Consider the following 8,259-nt stretch of genomic DNA (forward strand, 5'->3'; position numbering starts at 1 on the left):
GGTGCAAAATGTCATGCAGAACCCAGTCGGATGGTACTCTTCACACCTAAAAAAAGATTGTTGTTGGGATTATTGTTGCAGCGGTTGTTATTGTTGTTGGAACGGTTGTTGTAGTTGTTTTTGTTGTTGGGATGGTTGTTGTTGCGTTTTTGTTGTTTCTGAGGTTTGACCTCTATATGAGACGTTTTTCAAAGACTGCATTCGATTTTAAAACAAACCATAACCTTTATTTTATCGATAAAGATTTAAAAAGCATAACGTAGATTATCAAGTAATGATAATCTAAAATGTAGCGTTTACACATGACCATTACATAATGATTTACAATAATATTACACAACAATTTAAGTCTCCGAATGCAGTTTTTAAACAATATATTACAATCATGCAGACTCCAAATCTTGTTCTTAATTTAGCATGCAACAGCGGAAGCTCTTAATAATCACCTGAGAATAAACATGCTTAAAAAGTCAACAAAAATGTTGGTGAGTTATAGATTTAACCTATATATATATATATATATATATATATATATATATATATATATATATATATATATATATATATAGGTTAAATCTATAACTCACCAATATTTTTGTTGACTTTTTAAGCATGTTTATTCTCAGGTGATATATATATATATATATATATATATCAAATTGTAATAACAGACCACAAGATTTTATTTTTCATAAACATCCATCTCATATCAGGCATTTCGCAAACTGCATAGAGATAAAAATCATTCATATGGTGAACACCTGGTAACCGACATTAACAAGATGCATATAGAATATCCCCACGATAAAATCGAAGTACTAAAGCATCCGTAACCCGAATGGGGCTTGTTGGGCCCGATAGATCTATCTTTAGGATTCGCGTCAATTAGGGGTACTGTTCCCTAATTCTTAGGTTACCAAGCTAAAAAGGGGCATATTCGGTTCGATAATCCAACATAGAATGTAGTTTCGATTACTTGTGTCTATTTTGTAAAACATTTATAAAACTGCATGTATTCTCATCTCAAAAATATTAGATTTTAAAAGTGGGACTATAACTCACTTTCACGGATTCTCAATTCGTCGGAAAATAAGACTTGGCCACTGGTCGATTCACGAACCTATAACAAATATATAAATATATTAAGGTATGATATAAATACTTTCACATCATATTTTATTTACGTGTTGATAATTTAAGTTAGCAGTCCAATGTTAGTAGTCCACAATTAGTAGTCCACAGTTACTAGTACATAAATAAATCGATATAGTATATTGTCTTAATATTTTTAAGACTCATATTATACATATTATCTCGAATCAATCCACGGCCCATTGTATACATGTCTCAGACTCAATCACAACCCATGGTATATATATATTATTTTAGAATTAACCTCGACCCACTATATGCTAACTCGAGCATTACCGCATATGGTGTCTTATGGTTATTCAAAATAATATATATAGATGATGTCAATATGATATGTCAAAATATTATATACGTGTCTATGGTCTATCAAGACATGTATAATACAAGAAAGTTAGCTAAGATATAGTTAGTATAGATTTGTTATAAAAATTTCCGTAGCTAAAACTAGTAATTTTATCCAATTTTGTTTTACCCATAATTTCTTCATTATAAATCCGTTTTGAGTGAATCCAATTGCTATGGTTTCATATTGAACTAAAATTTATGAAACTAAACATAAAAAGTGATGGTTTGTAGTCAAAGTTACAGGTTACAAGTCGTTTTTGAAATAGGTAGTCATTTCCGTCGAAAGAACGACATCTTGATGACCATTTTTAAAAACATACTTCTACTTTGAGTTTAACCATGATTTTTGGATATAGTTTCATGTTCATATGAAATATCATTTTCCCAGAATAACAACTTTTAAATCAAAGATTATCATAGTTTTTAATTATCCAACCCAAAACAGCCCCCGGTTTTACTACGACAGCGTATGTCCGGTTTTACGGTGTTCTTCGTGTTTCCAAGTTTTAAATCATTAAGTTAGCATATCATATAGATATAGAACATGTGTTTACTTGATTTTAAAAGTTGAGTTAGAAGGATTAACTTTGTTTGCGAACAAGTTTAGAATTAACTAAACTATGTTCTAGTGATTACAAGTTATATTCTTTGAATAAGATAGTTATATAAGTATGAATCGAACGATATTATGAACATCATTACTACCTCAAGTATAGTAGGTAAACCTACTGGAAATAACAAGAAATGATCTTGAGATTGAATGGATCTTTGATGGCTTGGAAGTTCTTGAAGTAGAATCATGACACGAAAACAAGTTCAAGTAAGATTACTACTTGAATTAAGATATTTATAGTTATATAAATCGAATCAAAGTTTGAATATGAATGTTACCTTGAATTAGAAAGATAAACTACTGTAAATAACAAAGGTTTCTTGATCTTAGATGATTGCTTGGAATGGATTTGAAGGCTTGAAAGTAATCTAGTAAACTTGAAAGTGTTCTTGAAGTGTTCTTGAGTAGTTGTTTTGTAAGTTGATTTATGTATGGATTTATGAGCTACATTGATGTTGATTTTGATGAAGATGATGAAGAACACTTAGAACATCAAGAGAGAACTTGAGAGAGATCAATTTAATGCATGAAAGTTGAAATGGAAATGTGTTAGTATGTGTGCATATGGGCGTGAAAATGGAGTCAAATATAGGCTCCATTACTTTGTTGTTTTGTTAAATATTTCATGCTAGTTGCCAAATGATGGTTCCCGCATTTCTTGGTGACTCATTAAGGCTGCTAAGAGCTGATCATTGAAGTGTATATACCAATAGTATATACATTTAGAAGCTGGGTATAATACGAGTACGAATACTGAATGAATACGAGTAGAATTGTTGAAAACGAATGGGAATGTAATCTTAACCATTTTTGTTAAGTATGAATGTTTTGATATATGTCTTGAAGTCCTTCAAATGTATATTAATACATATAGATACACTACATATATATACATTTTAGTGGAGTCGTTAAATCATCGTTAGTCGTTACATGCATGCGTTGTTTTGAAATCTTGAAGTTAACGATCTCGTTAAATATAATTAACCCATGGTTATTATATATAATGAGATGTTAAATAGTTATGTTATCATGATAACATAGTGTTTTAATATATCTTAATATGATATATAAATATTAAGATGTTATTACAACGATAATCGTTACATATAGATATCGTTTTGAATTCCTTAAGTTAGTAGTCTTGTTTTATGTATATAGTTCATTGTTAATATACATAATGAGATACTTGACTACCATCATATCATCTTAAACATATATATATATATATATATATATACATATATATATATATATATATCTATATATATATATATATATATATATATATATATATATATATATATATATATATTATCATTTCATTTACTAGTTATAACGTTCGTAAATCATCGGACAAACTGAGTGGTTAAACGTTTACATAAAAACCGTTTTAATTAATTAAGTCTTGACAATTTTGATTGCTTAACATGTTGGAAACATTTTTTCATGCAAATATTAATCTCATATAATATATAATCATGGAAAAATCCGAGTTATGACATCATTAGTACTTAGCTTAGGTTAAAGTCCTCTAAAACCCTTTGGTAATCAATATCCCTTAAGAAAACCAAACTCCACTAATTTGACTAAGGACCAATTGAAAACCAATCCAAATCAAGAACCCAATCCCTTGAAATCCCCAATTTGATTATCTAGATCACCCAAGTGTTGAAGTACAAGTTGCTTCACTAATCAAATCCCTAAGATAGCTACACAACTCATATAATCAAAGTAAAGTCCTAAACAAAGATAAAAAAGGATCTCTTAGCTAATTCTAACAACAATTCACAATTGCCAACTGATAAATTCATCCAAACACAATCATAAACATAAATAAGAACAATCCTTAGCTTACAAGCTTCATAATCAAGTGTACATAACAAAATCTAGCCAAGCATGGCTAGAACAATCACAATACAAGTAATAAAACTATAATCAAACATCAATATGCAATAATAAAGGATAGATTGTATCAAACTATGAAAATTACAAATTTAGCTAGATGAAGACAAGCCCTAGATCTTGAGCAATTCTTCAATCCTTGATGTACAATGTAGAAATTGATGAAAATTTGATGAAAACCTTAATAATCTAGCTATCAATCCCTGATTACCTCAGCCACCATCTACTTAATGATGTATTATGTGATGTTATATGAAAATCCACATCTTATTCTATTTATACTCCTTCAAAAACTTCCCAGAATTACAGAAGGAACATCATTCTGCTCCCCGTTAAATGGAACGTTGTTCCATTTAATAGGAACGTCGTTCCTGAATCATCCTCTAAATGCTCAAATGTTCTGTTACCATTTCCTTTGTAATGGTACGTCGTTCTTGGCTTAGAACGCCCCTTTTCTCCAGGTGGAACATCGTTTCAAGGTTTGGAACGCCGTTCTGGATTATAGGAACGTCGTTCTTGGGTCATTTCTAGCACTTTGCAGTTTTCTTGATCTTTTTCACTCACTTTGGTCAATTTTGCACCAAGTTCGTAACCAACACTGCAGTAGCACTCAGAATGCGACTAATTCCAATTTCTTGACTTTTGGAACTCAATGGTCATAAAAACCGTGTAAAACGAGGTAGATATTGCATGAGAACCGTAATGTAATTGAGCAATATCACCATATTAAATATAAATTACCAACAGTTAACAGATAGACCCGTATGTTTTGGATATAAGATGTCCCGACTCGCATGCTATGTTTGATGACACATGTACCCCAATCATTTACGGAATATTTAACCAATATGCCTCGCATATTTTTTAGCTTGATAATTATCATATCATAATCATATGCGATTTGATTACATCTTATTTTAGAATTCTAAAACTAAATTATTATCCATTATTATTATTGATGTTATTAATTATTAATTTTTTTAAAGATATGTATTCTTTTTTAATGTTCACCCCTATCATATTCATATTAACTTTTAATCTGAATGTTCACCTCTAAACTTGAATCTACAACTTCTTAATTGGATCCAGGAGTTACTTTGATATCACTTGATCAATGCCATAAAGATATATATTTGTATTCTATTTTTTTTTTGTGTGCAACGGTGCCTGGTTAGCATTCTCAAAAAAGGTTATAGATTCAACTCGTTGAATAACGTTTGTTAATTATTTTACTTTTTTGTAATGATAATTTGTCTTATTCACCATATTAGGTTCTCGAAACTAAACTTCAAATTAATAAGTCTTATATCTTAATCAAAGCATGATGGACTCGTTAAGTCCGACAACAGTTCTAGCTTTATGCGCAGCTAATGTAACGGCTTGTCGAGCATTTGACAAACTCACACCATCCATTTCAAATGGGATTTGTCCTGTGGACACACACCCATCTCTTTTTATACAAGGCTTTATGTACATTTCAGTAAATTTACAGTAAGTTTTTAATTTTCATATATCTTTAGTTAGATAATACTCCGTAATGTTTTATCAACAATATAAATAACCAGTTTTCAGCATATTCTATAAATAAATCTATTCCAACAACACTTAAAACAAAATATACTATATTATTGTTGAAAATATTCAAATATATCTGAGTACACCTAGAAACTTTTTGACTTCAACAAGAGTATACACCACATTAACATAGAAGTTAAATGAAAGTTTCATACTTTTTTGCTTCGTTAGTTCATTGGTTTTACTCTGTTTTGCATTTAGCGTTCATGTTGTGTTTTTATCAAACTTAATCCCTTCAATTTACGAATGTTACGTGGTGATCCCTCCGTCTAAATTTCATAATAAATCCGTTAAACCTTAACATGTGTATTGCATGTGAGGGTAAATTCATCTTTTTACCCTTCATCTACATCTGAATCAGACATGAGCAGATTTTGGTTTTGTTGAACTGTGGAAGTAAAAGAAATTAGGTTTTTGGGTAAAATTAGACGTTGAATTTAGAAAACACAAAAAATAGTCAAACAAAAAGAAGGGTAAAAAGAGTAAAATACCCTCATATGTCTGGCACATGCTTCAAACTAACGAAAGAAATTGATGGAAGTTAGCCGAAGGAATCACCCACACAACATCAAAGTTAAAAATGAAGGAATCGAGTTTGCTAAAAAATGACAAAAAATGGGGTAACACTAAGGACCAACGGAGCAAAAAAAAATCAAAGTTTCAATTGTTATTCATTTGTTTAATTGACCATTAATCTAATGATAATGGAAACTTTGATATCATAGTATATTTCATTTGATTCAATTAATTATTATTATTATTAGTATGATAATTAATGGAGATTTGGGATATATTGATATGATTTGAGGTTACACTTGATTTTATAGATAGAGTCACAATTAATTATTGAAGACACAAGATAGAAAAGCAATACATACATACACAAGTGAATTGTGAGAAACTAAGTGTTATTGTTTGGTTGGAACAAAGCAAACTCGTTGAAGGAATCTTAGGTTGTGAACTCGAAAGCTTTCCGTTTGTAAATGTTTTTCCGAACTGGTGATCTAAGCATTAATCTTTTATGTTTCCGCGAATAGTTTCGAGTATGTCTCAAACTATATACTTTTTCCTTTAATTATTATGTATAAATTTTTTATTATGTATAATGTATAATGAGAAAGACCGAAATGCTTAATAAATGGCATAAACGTTTAACATGAAACAACCGGCACTTAAAATTAGTACAAGTGTTTCATGAAACATTGAAGAACAAAAATAGAATTTCATGTAACAGGTTCTAAAAAACAGACATGAAGGGAGTAACATAAAATCAATAGAGGATATATACAAATACCTGACCATTTTATTGTGTACACCCTTTGTAGTAATATATTGGCTCTATTAAATGAGTCAAACAGAAGCGTCGATTTATTGATAACTTGACTGTCGCTTAGAGCATAAATTGAACTTCAGGCATATTCATGGCGTCTATAAGTTTTTTTTTTATATAACCTACTTATTGGCCGGAGGTCCATTTTGGATACAATCTCTCTATCCATAGAAGATTGAGATGGATGACTTTTTATACTCTTGTGGTGTATCACTCTAGATGGAGAAATAACTTTTCTTTATTCTAAGACAGAGGAAGGATTGTTTACTGATCGGGTCTTAAACGCCGATCATTATTGATGTTAAGAGGTGAATTTTATGTGTTTATTTGAGGTTTAAAAAGTTATTTCATGAGGTTTTTATAATGAGTAACGATTTGGGACGAGAACGCGAAAACGATGCTTAAAACAAGCAAAAAAGGCAAAAAAAATGAAGCCCAGCCGCAAGGAGGCAGCTGGGGGCGCATGTAGGCGCCTGTCTGGTGCAAAAAACTCTTTCAGGTGGAAAACAAGCAAAAGGAGGCAGCTGGTTTTTGCGGCTGGACGCATGTAGGCGCCAGGTGAGCGTAATTTGCGGCTGAAACTATTTTTGGATAAAATTTAACGCCGAATTTGAGGGATTTAATGCTTGAGGGTTACCCTACTTCACCCCTATATAATAGAAACCCTAGGTTACTAATTTACAACATCTTCCATCAGTTTTTAGAGCATCAAACACATAAAAACACACCATTAATCATCATCAAATCAAGATTCAAGCTAGGTTTCAATGAGTGTTCTTCATGCAACTTCAAGAAGCAACCATGATCATCATCACCAACATGCTTGGCTAGTTTCGTTCACTTTATTCCTTCCATGAACAATTGATACATGTATTCTTTTCATTCAAGTTTATGTGGTTTGTAATGTTATGAAACTTATGTCTTTTGAATTGTGATATTATAAACCAATTATTTATTGATCAATGCAAGTATTATTGATTGTGATTATTGCAAGTTGAATTATAGTGATTTAACATTGTGTTCTTGATCCAACTTAGTGTTAATTAGATTAAGGATAAAGACATAGTGTCTAGGTTGCATGATTCAATCCCAAGATAGTTAGAATTGATAAGCCTAAGAAATCTTGTCTATGAGATTTGATCAATACTTGATAAACATAATACTTGTTTGAATGAATGCATGTTAGATTGGGATTGTGAAGGGATAAAGAATTCCATCCAATTGATTACAACCTTTTTAATTAGCTCATTGTTTATGCTCTTACACTTGCTTAGTAATTGTTAATCTAGTCTTTACTTTAGTTAATTTTAGTTAATCACAAACAAACAAATCCTGAAATTGC

The sequence above is a fragment of the Rutidosis leptorrhynchoides genome, chromosome 4 (genome assembly GCF_046630445.1).
Source record: "Rutidosis leptorrhynchoides isolate AG116_Rl617_1_P2 chromosome 4, CSIRO_AGI_Rlap_v1, whole genome shotgun sequence".
Classification (NCBI taxonomy): Eukaryota; Viridiplantae; Streptophyta; class Magnoliopsida; order Asterales; family Asteraceae; genus Rutidosis; species Rutidosis leptorrhynchoides.